The following is a 14741-nucleotide window of genomic DNA, read 5'->3' as shown; positions in this document are numbered from 1 at the left end:
TAGTTATAGATAAACATGCTCTGCATATTTCTGCCATCTAGTTTTGTGCTTGGATATTTTCAACTTGTTTTTCTTCAAAGAATTCTTTTGAATCACGCGGTATGAGAACTCCCTTAATTAGTAATGTGCATGGGCACAGGCTCCACTCTTTGATTGTTTTGGTCTGCTCTCAGACTCTGCGCCTTTGAGGTTGAATGTTTGCAGCTCTGAGACTCGTTCTCTCTACTCCGGTGTAGGAAGTTGGCTCTGTATGTGCTATTTCAAAGTAAGGAATAGCATGCACAGAGTCCAAGGGTTCCCCTTAGAGGTAAGATAGTGGCAAAAAAAGATAATACTAATGCTCTATTTTGTGGTAGTGTGGTCGAGCAGTAGGCTTATCAAAGGAGTAGTGTTAAGCATTTGTTGTACATACACACAGGCAATAAATGAGGAACACACACTCAAAGACAATTCCAGGCCAATAGGTTTTTGTATAGAAAAATATATGTTCGATGGCATATGTTGCTGCAGATACACATGTTTCGCACAGTCCGCTGCCTGGTGTTGGGCTCGGAGTATTACAAGTTGTTTTTCTTCGAAGAAGTCTTTTTTGGTCACGGGACCGAAGGACTCCTCCCTCTTCGGCTCCATTGCGCATGGGCGTCGACTCCATCTTAGATTGTTTTTTTTCCGCTGTCGGGTTCGGACGTATTCCTTTTCGCTCCGTGTTTCGGTTCGGAAAGTTAGTCAGAATCTCGGAAGAAAGCGTCGGTATTGTTCCGTTCGGTATCGGGATAGTTAGGTACATCGACACCGATCATCGGAAGACTTTGGGGTAGCTTCGATTCCCCCATCGGGGCCTGGTCGGCCCGACCGCGTGCGACATCGAAGCCGATGGAACGGACCCCATTTCGTTTCTGCCCAAAATGTCACAGTAAGTATCCTTATACAGATCAGCACTTGGTCTGTAACTTGTGCTTGTCCCCCGAGCACAAGGAGGATACCTGTGAGGCCTGTCGAGCCTTCCGGTCCAGAAAAACACTCCGGGACCGAAGAGCCAGGCGTCTACAAATGGCGTCCACGCCAACAAAACAACGTTTCGACGACGAAGAGGAAACATTCTCAGTTCCGGAATCAGAATCCGGAGACTCCGACGTCGAACAACAGCAACAAACAGTGAGTAAGACGTCGAAAATTAAAACCATCGAGAAGACAAAAGCCCAGGGGACGCCACTGCCAACAGGCCATGGCTCGACCCATAAAACCGGCGACCCGTCGAAGGCGCCGAAAAAGGGCACGCCCATAGCGAAGACACCCGACTCCGGTCGAGGGACCGCCATGGAGCAACCTCGGAGCCGAGATAGCGGCTCCGAGAGGCAAAAACAAGATGCCGGCACCGAGACACACTGCCGAAAGCCACAAAAATTCTGTCGGTGCCGAAGCCGAAAAAAGATTATCTCTCGGCGCCGAAAAGTTCCACACCTTCATCCTACACAGAGGAACAAGGAATAAGTGGCCAGATGCACAGATTTGGACAAGAGCTCCAAAGTGTAGAATCAGACTACACACAAAAGAGACTGTACATCCAGCAAGACACAGGGAAGATATCAACCCTTCCCCCAATAATGAGGAAAAGAAGGATCGGACTTCTCAAGGATGACGCACAACCACAAGCCAAAGTGGTTAAAAAAGTCACGCCTCCGCCCTCTCCACCACAACAGGCATCGCCGGCACAAACACCGCCACAAATGCACTCACCAGCGCAAACTACCATAAGTCAAGATAATCAGGATCAAGACGCTTGGGACCTATATGACACCCCAGTGCCGGACAATGATCCCGATTCATACCCCACAAAGCCGTCACCGCCAGAGGACAGTACCTCATACTCGCAACTGGTGGCTAGGGCTGCAGAATTCCACAATGTCCAACTGCATTCCGATCCTATAGAGGATGATTTTTTATTTAACACCCTCTCGGCTACACATAGCCAATATCAATGTCTCCCAATGCTACCAGGGATGTTACGGCACGCAAAACAAATTTTTGAAGAGCCCGTAAAATCAAGAGCCATCACCCCAAGGGTGGATAAGAAATACAAACCACCACCCACAGACCCAGTGTTTATTACTTCGCAGTTACCACCTGACTCCGTAGTAGTAGGGGCAGCTCGCAAGAGAGCAAATTCCCATACATCTGGCGACGCCCCACCTCCGGACAAAGAAAGCAGAAAATTTGATGCGGCAGGAAAAAGAGTAGCATCACAGGCAGCCAACCAGTGGCGCATCGCAAATTCTCAAGCGCTGCTGGCCAGATATGACCGCGCACACTGGGATGAGATGCAACTTCTCGTAGACCATCTTCCCCAGGAATACCAAAAAAGGGCGCAGCAAATAGTTGAAGAGGGACAAACGATCTCAAACAATCAAATCCGCTCTTCACTGGACGCAGCCGATACTGCAGCGAGAACAGTCAACACTGCTGTCACCATAAGGAGACACGCTTGGCTCCGCACTTCAGGCTTCAAACCTGAAATCCAGCAGGCTGTCCTTAATATGCCCTTCAACGAGAAACAACTTTTTGGCCCTGAAGTGGACACAGCCATTGAAAAACTTAAAAAGGACACAGACACGGCCAAAGCCATGGGCGCACTCTACTCCCCGCAGAGCAGAGGCTCTTTTAGAAAAACTCCATTTAGAGGGGGGTTTCGTGGCCAACCCACAGACACCACCAGCCAACAAACAAGAACCGCACCATATCAGGGTTCATTCCAAAGGGGAGGTTTCAGGGGATATAGAGGGGGTCAATTCCCAAGGAGTAGGGGAAGATTCCAGACTCCAAAAACACCTCCACCTAAACAGTGACTTTCAAGTCACACAACCCCTTCACTCAACACCAGTGGGGGGAAGACTAAGCCAATTCTACCAATCTTGGCAGCAGATTACAACAGACAATTGGGTATTAGCAATAATCCAACATGGCTATTGCATAGAATTCCACAAATTCCCACCAAACATCCCTCCAAAAACACGCAAAATGTCACCACAACATTTAGAACTTTTAGGACTAGAAGTTCAAGCACTACTGCAAAAGGATGCAATAGAATTAGTACCAGTACAACAAAAAAACACAGCAGTTTACTCCCTGTACTTTCTAATTCCAAAAAAAGACAAAACATTAAGACCAATATTAGATCTCAGGACACTAAATACCTACATCATATCGGACCACTTTCACATGGTCACACTACAAGACATCATTCCACTGCTCAAACAGCAAGATTACATGACCACATTAGACCTAAAAGATGCGTACTTTCATATACCGATACACCCTTCTCACAGAAAGTACCTAAGGTTCGTATTCAAAGGAATACATTACCAATTCAAAGTGTTGCCATTCGGAATAACAACTGCACCAAGAGTGTTCACAAAATGTCTAGCAGTAGTAGCAGCACATATCAGGAGACAACAGATACATGTGTTTCCTTACCTGGACGATTGGCTAATCAAGACCAACACAGTAAAAAAGTGCACAAACGACACCACATATGTCATACAAACCCTTCACAAACTGGGTTTCTCCATCAACTATACAAAATCACACCTCGAACCATGTCAGACACAACAATATCTAGGGGCAACCATCAACACATCAAAAGGAATTGCCACTCCAAGTCCACAAAGAGTTCAAGCATTCCACAAGGTAATAAGTGCTATGTTTCCAAACCAAAAGATACAAGCAAAATTTGTGCTAAAACTTCTAGGCATGATGTCATCATGCATAGCCATTGTCCCAAACGCAAGACTACACATGCGACCCTTACAACAGTGCCTAGCATCACAATTTTTCACAGGCACAGGGTCAACTTCAAGATCCGGTGTTGGTAGACCGCCAAACATACCTCTCGCTTCTATGGTGGAACAGCAACAATTTAAACAAAGGGCGGACATTTCAGGACCCAGTGCCTCAATACGTTATAACAACAGATGCTTCCATGACAGGGTGGGGAGCACACCTCAATCATCACAGCATTCAAGGACAATGGGATGTACACCAAACAAAATTTCATATCAATTACCTAGAACTGTTAGCAGTATTTCTAGCGTTAAAAGCCTTTCAACCCATAATAACACACAAATACATTCTTGTCAAAACAGACAACATGACAACAATGTATTACTTAAACAAACAAGGAGGAACACACTCAACACAATTGTGCCTCCTAACACAAAAAATATGGCAGTGGGCGATTCACAACAACATTCGCCTAATAGCACAATTTATTCCAGGGATCCAAAACCAACTAGCAGACAACCTTTCGCGAGACCACCAACAAGTCCACGAATGGGAAATTCACCCCCAAGTTCTGAACAAGTACTTTCAAATTTGGGGAACACCCCAGATAGATTTGTTCGCAACAAAAGAAAACGCAAAATGCCAAAACTTCGCATCCAGGTACCCACACCGCGAATCACAAGGCAATGCTCTATGGATGAGTTGGTCAGGGATATTTGCATACGCTTTTCCCCCTCTCCCTCTCCTTCCATATCTAGTAAACAAGTTAAGTCAAAACCAACTCAAACTCATACTGATAGCACCCACATGGGCAAGACAACCTTGGTATACAACTCTACTAGACCTTTCACTAGTACCGCATGTCAAACTACCCAACAGACCAGATCTGTTAACACAACACAAACAACAGATCAGGCATCCAAACCCAGCATCATTGAATCTGGCAATTTGGCTCCTGAAATCCTAGAATTCGGACACTTAGACCTCACACAAGAATGCATGGAGGTCATAAAACAAGCTAGAAAAGCTTCCACTAGACACTGCTATGCATCTAAGTGGAAAAGATTTGTTTGCTACTGCCATACCAATCAAATCCAACCATTGCATGCCTCTACAAAGGACATAGTGGGATACTTACTACATTTGCAAAAAGCGAATCTCGCTTTTTCATCTATAAAAATACACCTCGCAGCAATATCTGCTTACCTACAAACTACTCATTCATCGTCTCTATTTAGAATACCAGTTATTAAAGCATTCATGGAAGGGCTAAAAAGAATGATACCACCAAGAACACCACCAGTTCCTTCATGGAACCTTAACATCGTCTTAACAAGACTCATGGGTCCACCTTTCGAACCCATGCATTCCTGTGAAATGCAATATCTAACCTGGAAAGTCGCATTTCTCATTGCAATCACATCCCTCAGAAGAGTAAGTGAAATACAGGCATTTACCATACAAGAACCATTTATTCAAATACACAAAAATAAAATAGTTCTAAGAACAAATCCAAAATTTTACCAAAAGTAATCTCACCATTCCATTTAAATCAAACAGTAGAATTGCCAGTGTTCTTCCCACAACCAGATTCCGTGGCTGAAAGGGCACTACATACATTAGACATCAAAAGAGCACTAATGTACTACATTGACAGAACAAAGCTAATCAGGAAAACAAAACAACTGTTCATAGCTTTTCAAAAACCACACATAGGAAATCCAATCTCTAAACAAGGCATTGCTAGATGGATAGTCAGTTGTATTCAAATATGCTATCTTAAAGCCAAAAGAGAATTGCCTATTACACCAAAGGCACACTCAACCAGAAAGAAAGGTGCTACAATGGCCTTTCTAGGAAACATTCCTATGAGCAAAATATGTAAGGCTGCAACCTGGTCTACGCCTCATACATTTACTAAACACTACTGTGTAGACGTACTAAATGCACAACAAGCTACAGTGGGCCAAGCTGTACTAAGAACATTATTCCAAACTACTTCAACTCCTACAGGCTAAACCACCGCTTTTAGGGGAGGTAACTGCTTTATAGTCTATGCGAAACATGTGTATCTGCAGCAACATATGCCATCGAACTGAAAATGTCACTTACCTAGTGTACATCTGTTCGTGGCATTAGTCGCTGCAGATTCACATGTGCCCTCCCGCCTCCCCGGGAAGCCTGTAGCCGTTTAGAAGTAGATCTTAAATCTTAAACATTTGTACATTTGTAAATAATTATTATAAACTTTTTATGTACATACGTATTCACTCCATTGCATGGGCACTATTTATAGCAAACAACTCCATCCTCACCCTCTGCGGGGAAAACAATCTAAGATGGAGTCGACGCCCATGCGCAATGGAGCCGAAGAGGGAGGAGTCCTTCGGTCCCGTGACCAAAAAAGACTTCTTCGAAGAAAAACAACTTGTAATACTCCGAGCCCAACACCAGGCAGCGGACTGTGCGAAACATGTGAATCTGCAGCGACTAATGCCACGAACAGATGTACACTGGGTAAGTGAGATTTTCATTTCTTAGTTTATTTTAAGAACCACAGGTTCAAATTCTACATGTAATATCTAATTTGAAAGGTATTGCAGGTAAGTACGTTAGGAACTTTGAATAATCACAATAGCATATATACTTTTTACATAAAACACATATAGCTACTTTAAAAGTGGACACAGTGCAATTTTCAACAGTTCCTGGGGGAGGTAAGTTATTGTTAGTTCTTGCAGGTAAGTAAACCACCTACGGGGCTCAAATTGGGGTCCAAGGTAGCCAACCGTTGGGGGTTCAGAGCAACCCCAAAGTCACCACACCAGCAGCTCAGGGCCGGTCAGGTGCAGAGGTCAAAGAGGTGCCCAAAACACACAGGCTTCAATGGAGAAGGGGGTGCCCCGGTTCCAGTCTGCCAGCAGGTAAGTACCCGCGTCTTTGGAGGGCAGACCAGGGGGGTTTTGTAGGGCACCGGGGGGGACACAAGCCCACACAGAAATTTCACCCTCAGCGGCGCGGGGGCGGCCGGGTGCAGTGTAGAAACAAGCGTCGGGTTCGCAATGTTAGTCTATGAGAGATCTCGGGATCTCTTCAGCGCTGCAGGCAGGCAAGGGGGGGGTTCCTCGGGGAAACCTCCACTTGATCAAGGGAGAGGGACTCCTGGGGGTCACTCCTCCAGTGAAAGTCCGGTCCTTCAGGTCCTGGGGGCTGCGGGTGAAGGGTCTCTCCCAGGTGTCGGGACTTTGGATTCAAAGAGACGCGGTCAGGGGAAGCCTCGGGATTCCCTCTGCAGGCGGCGCTGTGGGGGCTCAGGGGGGACAGGTTTTTGTACTCACAGTCTTAGAGTAGTCCTGGGGTCCCTCCTGAGGTGTTGGATCGCCACCAGCCGAGTCGGGGTCGCCGGGTGCAGTGTTGCAAGTCTCACGCTTCTTGCGGGGAGCTTGCAGGGTTCTTTAAAGCTGCTGGAAACAAAGTTGCAGCTTTTCTTGGAGCAGGTCCGCTGTCCTCGGGAGTTTCTTGTCTTTTCGAAGCAGGGGCAGTCCTCAGAGGATGTCGAGGTCGCTGGTCCCTTTGGAAGGCGTCGCTGGAGCAGGATCTTTGGAAGGCAGGAGACAGGCCGGTGAGTTTCTGGAGCCAAGGCAGTTGTCGTCTTCTGGTCTTCCTCTGCAGGGGTTTTCAGCTAGGCAGTCCTTCTTCTTGTAGTTGCAGGAATCTAATTTTCTAGGGTTCAGGGTTGCCTTTAAATACTAAATTTAAGGGCGTGTTTAGGTCTGGGGGGTTAGTAGCCAATGGCTACTAGCCCTGAGGGTGGGTACACCCTCTTTGTGCCTCCTCCCAAGGGGAGGGGGTCACAATCCTAACCCTATTGGGGGAATCCTCCATCTGCAAGATGGAGGATTTCTAAAAGTTAGTCACTTCAGCTCAGGACACCTTAGGGGCTGTCCTGACTGGCAAGTGACTCCTCCTTGTTGCTTTCTTTGTTCCCTCCAGCCTTGCCGCCAAAAGTGGGGGCCGTGGCCGGAGGGGGCGGGCAACTCCACTAAGCTGGAGTGCCCTGCTGGGCTGTGACAAAGGGGTGAGCCTTTGAGGCTCACCGCCAGGTGTCACAGCTCCTGCCTGGGGGAGGTGTTAGCATCTCCACCCAGTGCAGGCTTTGTTACTGGCCTCAGAGTGACAAAGGCACTCTCCCCATGGGGCCAGCAACATGTCTCTGGTGTGGCAGGCTGCTGGAACTAGTCAGCCTACACAGACAGTCGGTTAAGTTTCAGGGGGCACCTCTAAGGTGCCCTCTGTGGTGTATTTTACAATAAAATGTACACTGGCATCAGTGTGCATTTATTGTGCTGAGAAGTTTGATACCAAACTTCCCAGTTTTCAGTGTAGCCATTATGGTGCTGTGGAGTTCGTGTAAAACAGACTCCCAGACCATATACTCTTATGGCTACCCTGCACTTACAATGTCTAAGGTTTTGTTTAGACACTGTAGGGGTACCATGCTCATGCACTGGTACCCTCACCTATGGTATAGTGCACCCTGCCTTAGGGCTGTAAGGCCTGCTAGAGGGGTGTCTTACCTATACTGCATAGGCAGTGAGAGGCTGGCATGGCACCCTGAGGGGAGTGCCATGTCGACTTACTCGTTTTGTCCTCACTAGCACACACAAGCTGGCAAGCAGTGTGTCTGTGCTGAGTGAGAGGTCTCCAGGGTGGCATAAGACATGCTGCAGCCCTTAGAGACCTTCCTTGGCATCAGGGCCCTTGGTACTAGAAGTACCAGTTACAAGGGACTTATCTGGATGCCAGGGTCTGCCAATTGTGGATACAAAAGTACAGGTTAGGGAAAGAACACTGGTGCTGGGGCCTGGTTAGCAGGCCTCAGCACACTTTCAATTGTAAACATAGCATCAGCAAAGGCAAAAAGTCAGGGGGCAACCATGCCAAGGAGGCATTTCCTTACAGCCTCCCTCTCAATGGCACTCCAACGCTGCTCCCTGGGGAGTAACCTCCTGCTAATGAAAGCAACAGGCTGGTCAAGGCCATCATCATTTGTTTGGGACAAAACTGCCCCTATCCCATGTTCAGAGGCATCTGTCTGCACAATGAACTGCTTGGAGTAATCTGGAGCTTTTAGAACTGGTGCTGTGCACATTGCTTGTTTCAGGGTGTCAAAGGCCTGTTGGCATTCTACAGTCCAGTTTACCTTCTTGGGCATTTTCTTGGAGGTGAGTTCTGTCAGGGCTGTCACTATGGATCCATACCCCTTCACAAACCTCCTATAATACCCAGTCAAGCCAAGGAATGCCCTGACTTGAGTCTGGGTTTTTGGAGCTGCCCAGTCCAGAATAGTCTGGATCTTAGGCTGGAGTGGCTGAACTTGGCCTCCACCTACAAGGTGTCCCAAGTAAACCACAGTTCCCTGCCCTATCTGGCATTTGGATGCCTTGATAGAGAGGCCTGCTGATTGCAGAGCCTTCAAAACCTTCTTCAGGTGGACCAGGTGATCCTGCCAGTTGGAGCTAAAGACAGCAATATCATCAAGATAAGCTGCACTAAAGGACTCCAAGCCAGCAAGGACTTGATTCACCAACCTTTGGAAGGTGGCAGGGGCATTCATTAAACCAAAGGGCATAACAGTAAACTGATAATGCCCATCAGGTGTGGAGAATGCTGTCTTTTCTTTGGCTCCAGGTGCCATTTTGATTTGCCAGTACCCTGCTGTTAAGTCAAAGGTACTCAAGAATTTGGCAGCACCTAATTTGTCAATCAGCTCATCAGCTCTAGGAATGGGATGGGCATCTGTCTTGGTGACAGAATTAAGTCCTCTGTAGTCCACACAAAACCTCATCTCTCTCTTCCCATCTTTGGTGTGAGGTTTGGGGACTAAGACCACTGGGCTAGCCCAGGGGCTGTCAGAGTGCTCAGTTACTCCCAATTCCAGCATCTTGTGGACTTCCACCTTGATGCTTCCTTAACTTGGTCAGACTGTCTGAAAATTTTGTTTTTGACAGGCATGCTGTCTCCTGTGTCCACATCATGGGTACACAGGTGTGTCTGACCAGGGGTTAGGGAAAAGAGCTCAGCAAACTGTTGCAGGACCTTCCTACAATCAGATTGCTGTTGGTCACAGAGGGTGTCTTTATAGATCACTCCATCTACTGAACCATCTTTAGGGTTTGATGAGAGGAGATCAGGGAGAGGTTCACTCTCAGCTTCCTGGTCCTCATCTGTTACCATCAACAGATTTACATCAGCCCTGTCATGGAAGAGCTTAAGGCGGTTCACATGGATCACCCTCTTGGGGCTCCTGCTTGTGCCCAGGTCCACCAGGTAGGTGACCTGACTCTTCCTTTCTAGCACTGGGTAAGGGCCACTCCATTTGTCCTGAAGTGCCCTGGGAGCCACAGGCTCCAGAACCCAGACTTTCTGCCCTGGTTGGAACTCAACCATTGCAGCCTTTTGGTCATACCAAAACTTCTGGAGCTGTTGGCTGGCCTCAAGGTTTTTGGTTGCCTTTTCCATGTACTCTGCCATTCTAGAGCGAAGGCCAAGTACATAGTCCACTATGTCTTGTTTAGGCTCATGAAGAGGTCTCTCCCAGCCTTCTTTAACAAGAGCAAGTGGTCCCCTTACAGGGTGACCAAACAGAAGTTCAAAGGGTGAGAATCCTACTCCCTTCTGTGGCACCTCTCTGTAAGCAAAAAGCAGACATGGCAAGAGGACATCCCATCTCCTTTTGAGTTTTTCTGGGAGCCCCATGATCATGCCTTTTAATGTCTTGTTGAATCTCTCAACTAAGCCATTAGTTTGTGGACGGTATGGTGTAGTGAATTTGTAAGTCACTCCACACTCATTCCACATGTGTTTTAGGTATGCTGACATGAAGTTGGTACCTCTGTCAGACACCACCTCCTTAAGGAAACCCACTCTGGTAAAGATACCAATGAGGGCCTTGGCTACTGCAGGGGCAGTAGTCGACCTAAGGGGAATAGCTTCAGGATACCTAGTAGCATGATCCACTACTACTAGGATGTACATATTTCCTGAGGCTGTGGGAGGTTCCAGTGGACCAACTATGTCCACACCCACTCTTTCAAAGGGGACCCCCACCACTGGAAGTGGAATGAGGGGGGCCTTTGGGTGCCCACCTGTCTTACCACTGGATTGACAGGTGGGGCAGGAGAGGCAAAACTCCTTAACCTTCTGGGACATATTGGGCCAGTAGAAGTGGTTGACTAACCTCTCCCACGTCTTGGTTTGTCCCAAATGCCCAGCAAGGGGAATATCATGGGCTAAGGTCAGAATAAACTCTCTGAACGACTGAGGCACTACCACTCTCCTAGTGGCACCAGGTTTGGGGTCTCTGGCCTCCGTGTACAGGAGTCCATCTTCCCAATAGACCCTATGTGTTCCATTTTTCTTGCCCTTGGACTCTTCAGCAGCTTGCTGCCTAAGGCCTTCAAGAGAGGGACAGGTTTCTTGTCCCTTACACAGCTCCTCCCTTGAGGGTCCCCCTGGGCCTAAGAGCTCAACCTGATAAGGTTCAAGCTCCAAAGGCTCAGTTCCCTCCGAGGGCAGAACTTCTTCCTGAGAAGAGAGGTTCTCTTTTTCTGACTGTGTTGCAGTTGGTTTCCCAACTGACTTTCCTTTTCTCTTGGTAGGCTGGGCCTTTCTTCCAGACTCCAGCTCTACTTTTTCACCCTGTGCCTTGCACTGTGCTCTTGTTTTTACACACACCAGTTCAGGGATACCCAGCATGGCTGCATGGGTTTTTAGTTCTACCTCAGCCCATGCTGAGGACTCCAGGTCATTTCCAAGCAGACAGTCTACTGGGATGTTTGAGGAGACCACCACCTGTTTCAGGCCATTGACCCCTCCCCATTCTAAAGTTACCATTGCCATGGGATGTGCTTTAGTCTGATTGTCAGCGTTGGTGACTGTATAGGTTTTTCCAGTCAGGTATTGGCCAGGGGAAACCAGTTTCTCTGTCACCATGGTGACACTGGCACCTGTATCCCTCAGGCCCTCTACACTTGTCCCATTAATAAAGAGCTGCTGCCTGTATTTTTGCATGTTAGGCGGCCAGGCAGCTAGTGTGGCTAAATCCACCCCACCCTCAGAAACTAGAGTAGCTTCAGTGTGGACCCTGATTTGCTCTGGGCACACTGTTGATCCCACTTGGAGACTAGCCATTCCAGTGTTAGCTGGAGTGGAGTTAGAAGTGGTAGTTTTCTTGGGACAGGCCTTGTCTCCAGTTTGGTGTCCAGGCTGATTACAGCTACGACACCAGGCCTTTTTGGGATCAAAGTTTTTACCCTTGAACCCAAAATTGGTTTGTGAAGAGGCTCTGGGCCCACCCTCCTGTGCAGGTTTTTGGGGGCCTGTAGCAGACTCTTTAATATTTTTGTTTTTGGATGTCTCAACACCTTTCCCCTGGGGAGGCTTTGTGACCCCTTTCTTTTGGTCACCCCTGTGGAAGTCTTGGTCACCCTAGTCTTGACCCAATGGTCCGCCTTCTTTCCCAATTCTTGGGGAGAAATTGGTCCTAGGTCTACCAGATGCTGATGCAGTTTATCATTGAAACAATTACTTAACAGATGTTCTTTCACAAATAAATTGTACAGCCCATCATAATCATTTACACCACTGCCTTGAATCCAACCATCCAGTGTTTTCACTGAGTAGTCTACAAAATCAACCCAGGTCTGGCTCGAGGATTTTTGAGCCCCCCTGAATCTAATCCTATACTCCTCAGTGGAGAATCCAAAGCCCTCAATCAGGGTTCCCTTCATGAGGTCATAAGATTCTGCATCTTTTACAGAGAGTGTGAGGAGTCTATCCCTACACTTTCCAGTGAACATTTCCCAAAGGAGAGCACCCCAGTGAGATCTGGTCACTTTTCTGGTTACACAAGCCCTCTCAAAAGCTGTGAACCATTTGGTGATGTCATCACCATCTTCATATTTAGTCACAATCCCTTTAGGGATGTTTAACATGTCAGGAGAATCTCTGACCCTAGTTATGTTGCTGCCACCATTGATGGGTCCTAGGCCCATCTCTTGTCTTTCCCTTTCTATGGCTAGGATCTGTCTTTCCAAAGCCAATCTTTTGGCCATCCTGGCTAGCAGGAGTTCCTCTTCACTGGGGTTATCCTCCGTGATTTCAGAATTGTTGGTCCCTCCTGTGAGGGAAGCAGCATCTCTGACTATTCTATTTGGAGACAGGGCTGGAGTGGCCCTGTTCTCCCTAGTTAGGACTGGTAGGTGTGAATTGTCCTCCAAGTCACTATCTTCATCCTCTGTGTTGCCATCCTCAGAGGGGTTGGCTCTTTCAAACTCTGCCAAAAGCTCCTGGAGCTCTAGTTCGGAAGGTCTGGGGCCCATTGCTATTTTCTTTTTTTTGCAGAGGGACCTTAGCTCCCTCATCTTAAGATGGAGGTAAGGTGTGAGGTCGAGTTCCTCCACATTCATCTCTGCACTAGACATTATGCTTCTAAAAGTTGGAATACTTTTTAAGAATCTAAAACTAGTTCTAGAGTCTAATTCAAACTTTCACAAAACTTTTAAACTCTAAAAGAAATGCTAACAGGGACTAACACAAGGCCCTAGCAGGACTTTTAAGAATTTAGAAAAATAGTTCAAATTGCAAAAATCAATTTCTAATGACAATTTTTGGGATTTGTCATGTGATCAGGTATTGGCTGAGTAGTCCAGCAAATGCAAAGTCTTGTACCCCACCGCTGATCCACCAGTGTAGGAAGTTGGCTCTGTATGTGCTATTTCAAAGTAAGGAATAGCATGCACAGAGTCCAAGGGTTCCCCTTAGAGGTAAGATAGTGGCAAAAAGAGATAATACTAATGCTCTATTTTGTGGTAGTGTGGTCGAGCAGTAGGCTTATCAAAGGAGTAGTGTTAAGCATTTGTTGTACATACACACAGGCAATAAATGAGGAACACACACTCAGAGACAATTCCAGGCCAATAGGTTTTTGTATAGAAAAATATATGTTCGATGGCATCTGTCGCTGTAGATACACATGGTATGCATGAGCTCGCCATCTGGTGTGTTGGGTCGGAGTGTTACAAGTTGTTTTTCTTCGAAGAAGTGTTTTCGAGTCACGGGACCGAGTGACTCCACCTTCTGTGCTCATTGCGCATGGGCGTCGACTCCATCTTCGATTGTTTTCTTTCCGCCATCGGGTTCGGACGTGTTCCTGTCGCTCCGGGTTTCGGAACGGAAAGTTAGCTGAAGACGGAAGATTTTCGACGGTATCGTTGCGATCCGGTTAGAGATAGACACATACAACGACGCGTTCAACATCGAAGCGCCTCGGTGCCCTTCGGGGTAGATTTCGGCACCCCGTCGGGGCCTAGTCGGCCCGACCGCGTGGAGGACAACGCCGATGGATCGGACCCCGTTTCGATTCTGCCCCGAATGCCACAACAAATATCCTTATACGGACCTACACTCGGTCTGTAATCTGTGCCTGTCACCCGAGCACAGCGAAGAATCCTGTGAGGCCTGTCGGGCGTTCCGGTCCCGAAAAACTCTGCGCGACCGTCGAGCGAGAAGACTCCAGATGGCGTCCACGCCAAAAGAGCGTCCACAGTTCGAGACAGAAGAGGAACAGGAGGAATCCTTTTCCATCCAGGATTCAGACTCCGACGAGCTACACTCTACAAGAACTGTGAGTAAGACGTCGAGATCAAACCTTAAAAAAGGAAAGAAGGCCCAGGGGACGCCACTGCCAACCGGCCATGGCTCCACCCAAATTCTCGGTGACCAACAATCGGCACCGAAAAAGGCCCATTCAGTGTCGAGATCGTCCGACTTCGGTCGAGACACCGGCACGCAGCCTCCTCGGGACCGAGAGAGTGCTAAACAGAAGCATCGACACCGAGAGTTCGGTGTCGACACCGATCGACGCCGAGACAGTGGCGCCGAAGACCATAGAGGCCAAGAAT

At 47.7% G+C, this 14741-nt stretch overlaps 1 protein-coding gene across 2 annotated transcripts in view; it reads left to right on the top strand.

Moving 5' to 3' along the window:
* The window catches only part of GCN1 (GCN1 activator of EIF2AK4), a 1158386-nt gene that overhangs the window by 1060280 nt on the left and 83365 nt on the right, over nt 1-14741 (top strand). The gene's annotated exons all lie outside the window — the stretch shown is intronic.

Source organism: Pleurodeles waltl, chromosome 11 (genome assembly GCF_031143425.1).
Source record: "Pleurodeles waltl isolate 20211129_DDA chromosome 11, aPleWal1.hap1.20221129, whole genome shotgun sequence".
NCBI classification, from domain to species: Eukaryota; Metazoa; Chordata; class Amphibia; order Caudata; family Salamandridae; genus Pleurodeles; species Pleurodeles waltl.
The sequence above is the reverse complement of the archived record's forward strand: the minus strand, read 5'-3'. Positions and strand labels throughout refer to the sequence as shown.